Here is a 7500-nt window from a genome sequence, read left to right as displayed (position 1 = left end):
AGCAGAGGAGCTATCACAGCTGGGCCAGGGCGGCCATGTCTGACTCACTGAGTTCACATTTAATGTTGTGTGTCAGTCAGGACAATGATATTCATGTAACCATACATATATATATATACTGATGACAGGTTTGTCTGCTGCAGAGTGATTGTATTCTGAGTTGAAACCCCCTGCCTCGGAATCGAACTGGAGGGTAAATCACATATTAGAGCAACGTGGGAGAGGGCTTCATGTGTGTGAATGCGTGTTGGTGTTTGTGAATGGGTATGAGAGACAGTGTGTATGAGAGACAGTGTGTACGAGAGACAGTGTGTACGAGAGACAGTGTGTACGAGAGACAGTGTGTACGAGAGACAGTGTGTACGAGAGACAGTGTGTATGTGAGACAGTGTGTATGAGAGACAGTGTGTATGAGAGACAGTGTGTATGATAGACAGTGTGTATGTGAGACAGTGTGTATGAGAGACAGTGTGTATGTGAGACAGTGTGTATGAGAGACAGAGTGTACGAGAGACAGTGTGTACGAGAGACAGTGTGTATGTGAGACAGTGTGTATGTGAGACAGTGTGTACGAGAGACAGTGTGTATGAGAGACAGTGTGTATGAGAGACAGTGTGTATGTGAGACAGTGTGTATGAGAGACAGTGTGTACGAGAGACAGTGTGTACGAGAGACAGTGTGTACGAGAGACAGTGTGTATGAGAGACAGTGTGTATGTGAGACAGTGTGTATGAGAGACAGTGTGTATGAGAGACAGTGTGTATGATAGACAGTGTGTATGTGAGACAGTGTGTATGAGAGACAGTGTGTATGTGAGACAGTGTGTATGAGAGACAGAGTGTACGAGAGACAGTGTGTACGAGAGACAGTGTGTACGAGAGACAGTGTGTATGTGAGACAGTGTGTATGTGAGACAGTGTGTATGAGAGACAGTGTGTATGAGAGACAGTGTGTATGAGAGACAGTGTGTATGTGAGACAGTGTGTATGAGAGACAGTGTGTATGTGAGACAGTGTGTATGTGAGACAGTGTGTATGAGAGACAGTGTGTATGAGAGACAGTGTGTATGAGAGACAGTGTGTATGTGAGACAGTGTGTATGTGAGACAGTCACCTTGTTGGTAAACTGGGAGTCTGATAAATGATTATATTTGCATCTTAGGATGAACTGAGCTTTGGGCATCAATAAAACAAGATGGATACCCCTGATTAAAACCCTCTATCACCCTCTCCTTCTCCTTTTCCTTCCTTGTCTATCCCTCTATGTTTCATTCACGCCTCGTGTCTTACTCAACTCTCCTCGGTTTATCTCCCCCCGGTGACTCCAGAAGACCCCTCCATCTTCCCTAACTGCCCCCTGAACACTGTCACCTCTCATACTCCCCTCTTTCTCTTTCTCTCTCTCTCTCTCTCTCTCTCTCTCTCTCTCTCTCTCTCTCTCTCTATCTCTCTCTCACACACTCCTCTCTCTCTCTCTCTCTCTCTCTCTCTCTCTCTCTCTCTCTCACACACACTCCTCTCTCTCTCTCTCTCTCTCTCTCTCTCTCTCTCTCTCTCTCTCTCTCTCTCTCTCTCTCTCTCTCTCTCTCTCTATCTCTCTCTCTCATACTCCCCTCTCTCTCTTTCTCTCTCTCTCTTTTTCTCTCTCTCTGTCTCTCTCTCTCTCTTTCTCTCTCTCTCACACTCCCCTCTCTCTCTCTCTCTTTCTCTCTTTCTCTCGTTCTCTCGTTCTCTCGTTCTCTCGTTCTCTCGTTCTCTCGTTCTCTCTCGTTCTCTCTCGTTCTCTCTCTCTCTCTCTCTCTCTCTCTCTCTCTCTCTCTCTCTCTCTCTCTCTCTCTCTTCTCTCTCTCTCTCTCTCTCTCTCTCTCTCTCTCTCTCTCTCTCTCTCTCTCCCTTTCTCTCTCTATCTCTCCCTCTCTTCCTCCATCCCTCTCTTTGGACAGGGAGAGGCAGATAGAGGGTGTGTCAGTCCAGCACTCTGACAGCTGCTGTTCCACCCTGTCTCTCCACTTACACATGACACCTAATGTCATTACACAGGGTGTGGGTGTGTGTTCATTGTACATGTGTTAGTGTGTGGGTGGAATCAATGTATGGGTGAATACATCGTAGCCTGTGATTGTAATGACAGGCAACCAGAATTTTCTTTTTCAGACTTGCATGCAAACATACCCCTACATACACATTTAGACACATACAAACATTCAAACCCAATTTCTTAACGTCAAAAACACCACACACACACAAAATGTAAATATAAAAAATGACAAACAAAAACCCAGACTCAACATGATGTGGGCCAGCTCCTTCTTTGAGGACAGGATATGTATTTAAATAACCAGATGATCTGGCCCTTGTTTATGGTCTAAAGGGGTTGACTGCTTCAGACGTGTCCATCCTTAATTAACTTTCTCATTTGTTAAGGGAGACCCAAGCTAATGAATGTGGCTTGTTTTCCTGTTTTCTCTACATGCCCCCACACACCTGCTAGTCTACGGTAGTAATTGTTGATCATTATTCATAAATAGGAATCATTATTCTTCAACGTGTTGTTTCAGCTTTGAGGCGATTTCACAGCTGACTCCACAACACATCTATCCTACTATGTCTCTGTTTGCTGATCATCGAGGTTTGACATTTAACTACACGCAGACCTGTCACTGGACACCAAAGTGGACCATTCCTTTTCCAGATGTCAGTTCACGTCGATGAAAGCAAACCTCAATTCATGACAGGGAAACACTCAGGCGCCCGGACCGTGAAGCAGGTTCGGTCCATCAGTATAACGTCAGCTAAAGCCATTCTTCAGTCACACACATAGACTGATAAAGATGAAACAGGGATGGGTGGTAAGAGGAAAGAGAGGACTGAAGAAGAGAAGGAGAAAAGGAGAGAAAGAGAGATGGAGAGATGAAGTGAAGGAGGGAAGGAGAGAAGGAGAAAAGGAGAGAAGAGAGGAACAACAAGATGGAGGGTTAGGGTCTAGGCTACAAATGAAATGTGTGTGTGTGTGTGTGTGTGTGAATGAGCGAGGCAGAGAGAAAGAGATCAAGAGAGAGATGTTCTCCTGTGTGCTGGGCTTTTCCCCAAGCCAGATCAGATTTCATAAAGATCCTCATGATTGCCTCATAACAAGAGAGACACAGAAATAGAGAGAGAGAGAGAGAGAGAGAGAAAGAGAGAAAGAAAGAGACAGAGATGGATTGAGAACGAGACAGAGAGAGAGTGAGTGAGAAAGTGATAGATAGATAGATAGATAGAGTAAATGAGAATTGATTTGGACAAAACCGAGGCACAATAGCAAATGCCCACTGCCAAGGACAGAGAACAGATGCCTACTTTAATCAAAAGCCCCTGTGTTCAGTACATGTGTTTGGTATGTATGTTTGGTACATGCGTTTGGTATGTATGTTTGGTCCATGCGTTTGGTATGTATGTTTGGTCCATGCGTTTGGTATGTATGTTTGGTACGTGAGTTTGGTGCATGAGTTTCCTTGACTGAGACAGATTCCATTATACAGTGACTAGTACTAAAGGACCAGTGCACCAAAATATATTTCTTACAGATTTTACTTGTATCCAGATCTGAACTACTATCATCATCTATGTATATAGACAGCAAATCATGTATCCTGCCAAACTCACAATTCAATACTGACACACACATTCATGCACAATGATCCAAACAATATTGACACACACACACACAAACACACACACACACCACACATGCATCCACAAACATGGACACACACACACACACACACGTACGCCCAGATAGCTCCCTGCGCCCCACAGTGCTAGGGCCCTGCCCTCCAGGAAACTGCTGAAGGGAAACAGACATTTGCAACGCAGCGCTTTATCAAGGCGTTTCACACAGAACTGGGCCAAGACACATCAAACAGCCTTCCGATGGCTTTGTAGTACACACACGTTCAGATCGTCTTACACACACACACACACACACACTCTCAGTTCGTCCCAAACACACACTCTCAGTCTGTCCCAACACACATGCTCTATGCAGCCTTTGCTTGCTACTGAATGCTGGTATTAAGTCTCCTAAAGAAGATGCTTCATTACGCTGGACACAGAATCCTACACCTGAGAGCTGATTACTGGAATGCAGCGTGCTGTCGAGTTGACACACACAGACGGGTCCTGAGGGAATAACACTGCAGGTGCCCTCCCCCAAAACAAACACACACTGACACAGACGCTGACACACACAGAAACACACACACACACACAGAAACACACACGCGCAGACACAAACAGAAACACAGAAACACATACACAGATAGTCAGTTTCTAAATCTAAACCCAACCCCAAATCAAAACCTGACCCTCTCACCATCTGACCCTAACCCTCTCCCCATCTGACCCTAACCCTCTCACCATCTGACCCTAACCCTCTCACCATCTGACCCTAACCCTCTCACCATCTGACCCTAACCCTCTCCCCATCTGACCCTAACCCTTTCACCATCTGACCCTAACCCTCTCCCCATCTGACCCTGACCCTCTCACCATCTGACCCTAACCCTCTCCCCATCTGACCCTAACCCTTTCACCATCTGACCCTAACCCTCTCCCCATCTGACCCTAACCTTCTCACCATCTGACCCTGACCCTCTCACCATCTGACCCTAACCCTCTCACCATCTGACCCTGACCCTCTCCCCATCTGACCCTAACCCTCTCCCCATCTGACCCTAACCCTTTCACCATCTGACCCTAACCCTCTCACCATCTGACCCTAACCCTCTCCCCATCTGACCCTAACCCTTTCACCATCTGACCCTAACCCTCTCACCATCTGACCCTAACCCTCTCCCCATCTGACCCTAACCCTTTCACCATCTGACCCTAACCCTCTCACCATCTGACCCTAACCCTCTCCCCATCTGACCCTAACCCTTTCACCATCTGACCCTAACCCTCTCCCCATCTGACCCTAACCCTCTCCCCATCTGACCCTAACCCTCTCACCAGCCCCAGCTTGCTGCACACTACCCTCTACACAGCTCCACCCAAGAGACTCCAGACACAGGATCAACTGTTGTATGTGAACAAAAGTATAAACTGACTATGTGCGATCCTGTGATATCTTGGAGTGTTTTGACAGGGGATCAAAGGATCTGAGTTTTTTCTCCGTCAGAGCTCTGACTGTGCCTATCACTGCCGATCTGAGAGGTTATGATGATGCTCTGAGAGGTTATGATGCTCTGAGAGGTTATGATTCTCTGAGAGGTTATGATGCTCTGAGAAGTTATGATGTTCTGAGAGGTTATGATGCTCTGAGAGGTTATGATGTTCTGAGAGGTTTTGATTCTCTGAGAGGTTATGATTCTCTGAGAGGTTATGATTCCCTGAGAAGTTATGATGCTCTGAGAGGTTATGATGTTTCTGAGAGGTTATGATGCTCTGATATGTTATGATGTTCTGAGTGGTTATGATGTTCTGAGAGGTTATGATGTTCTGAGAGGTTATGATGCTCTGAGAGGTTATGATGCTCTGAGAGGTTATGATGCTCTGAGAGGTTATGATGCTCTGAGAGGTTATGATGCTCTGAGAGGTCCCCACTGCCTCCCCACTGGAGAAGATCACTGCAGTTTGCTTTTCCGAGAGATGCAAAATTCTCAGTTGGAGACTTGTCCTAGTTAGAGGAGAAGGAAGAGGCTCAGACTAGTCTAGCTTCTGCTCTAACTGGAGCTCAAGGTGCAGGAATTTACCATCTGATTTTCATTCCTCCTCCAATGCTCATTCATTGAGCCTGAAACACTGTTAGAACGCATGAATCATTGCAGTATGGTTGTAGTTGTGTATCATGGTCTGAGTGTGGTTGTAGTTGTGAATCATGGTCTGAGTGTGGTTGTAGTTGTGTATCATGGTCTGAGTGTGGTTGTGGTTGTGATGAATTCAAACTGGGCCTTGTAGACGGTGGGGGTCATCACCATGACAATACAGCCAAGACTTTCGCCAGGCAGCCTTCAAGCTTGTCTAGCATGTCTAGCATGTCTAACATGTTTAGCATGTCTAGCATGTTTAACATGTCTAGCATGTTTAGCTTGTCTAGCACGTCTAGCATGTTTAGCTTGTCTAGCATGTCTAGCATGTCTAGCTTGTCTAGCATGTCTAGCATGTCTAGCATGTTTAGCATGTCTAGCATGTTTAACATGTCTAGCATGTTTAGCTTGTCTAGCATGTCTAGCATGTTTAGCATGTCTAGCATGTTTAACATGTCTAGCATGTTTAGCTTGTCTAGCATGTCGAGCATGTCTAGCATGTTTAGCATGTCTAGCATGTCTAGCATGTCTAGCATGTCTAGCTTGTCTTGTATGTTTAGCTTGTCTAGCATGTCTAGCATGTTTAGCTTGTCTAGCATGTCTAGCATGTCTAGCATGTTTAGCTTGTCTAGCATGTTTAGCTTGTCTAGCACGTCTAGCATGTTTAGCTTGTCTAGCATGTCTAGCATGTCTAGCTTGTCTAGCATGTCTAGCATGTCTAGCATGTTTAGCATGTCTAGCATGTTTAACATGTCTAGCATGTTTAGCTTGTCTAGCATGTCTAGCATGTTTAACATGTCTAGCATGTTTAGCTTGTCTAGCATGTCGAGCATGTCTAGCATGTTTAGCATGTCTAGCATGTCTAGCATGTCTAGCATGTCTAGCTTGTCTTGTATGTTTAGCTTGTCTAGCATGTCTAGCATGTTTAGCTTGTCTAGCATGTCTAGCATGTCTAGCATGTTTAGCTTGTCTAGCATGTTTAGCATGTCTAGCTTGTCTAGTATGTTTAGCTTGTCTAGCATGTCTAGCATGTTTAGCATGTCTAGCTTGTCTAGCATTTCTACCGTGTTTAGCATGTCTAGCATGTCTAGCATGTTTAGCATGTTTAGCTTGTCTAGCATGTTTAGCTTGTCTAGCATGTTTAGCTTGTCTAGCTTGTCTAGCATGTCTAGCATTTCTAGCATGGCTGGCCACTGGAATAGTACAACTGTTATCTGTTATCTAAATATATTGGACCGTAATCATAATGTTACAAAGTATTTGCATCAGAACTGGATCCAATACTATGGTAATACAGTCAAATGCTCGGGGTGTGCTTAGTATAGCTTATAAAATGATTTCATCTCGGTAGTCAAGTGCATTTGTAGAAGTAGCTTCTTCTTGGTGGTTCATCTTAGTTGGCTGCTAATTCAGTTTTCATGTTAAGTCCATCAGCTCATGATAGCACGCTTGATTTTGACAGTATAATCAATTATTAACTATTGCTCTAATTTAATTATAGCTGTCCTTTGGTAGAATTCCCTCATGTGAAACCTTAAATTCAGACATGTCTCTATGGCTTCACCCTGTCATTTAACTTCATATTGACTCACACGCAAATTTCATTTTTACTGTCTCTCTCTGTTTCTCTCTCTCGGTGTGTCTTCTTCTCTCTCTGACTGTTTCTCATTTTTCTGCTTTGTTTTGTCTCGTCTCCAGGCTATTCTTTGGCG

At 44.8% G+C, this 7500-nt stretch overlaps 1 protein-coding gene across 1 annotated transcript in view; it reads right to left on the bottom strand.

Annotated features, from left to right (window-relative positions):
* Nucleotides 1–7500, bottom strand: part of LOC146272223 (protein bassoon-like) — a 66317-nt gene that overhangs the window by 48330 nt on the left and 10487 nt on the right.

This window comes from Hypomesus nipponensis, chromosome 9, assembly GCF_054491055.1.
Source record: "Hypomesus nipponensis isolate SF chromosome 9, ASM5449105v1, whole genome shotgun sequence".
NCBI lineage: Eukaryota > Metazoa > Chordata > Actinopteri > Osmeriformes > Osmeridae > Hypomesus > Hypomesus nipponensis.
This window is presented reverse-complemented; position numbering and strand designations above follow the sequence as displayed.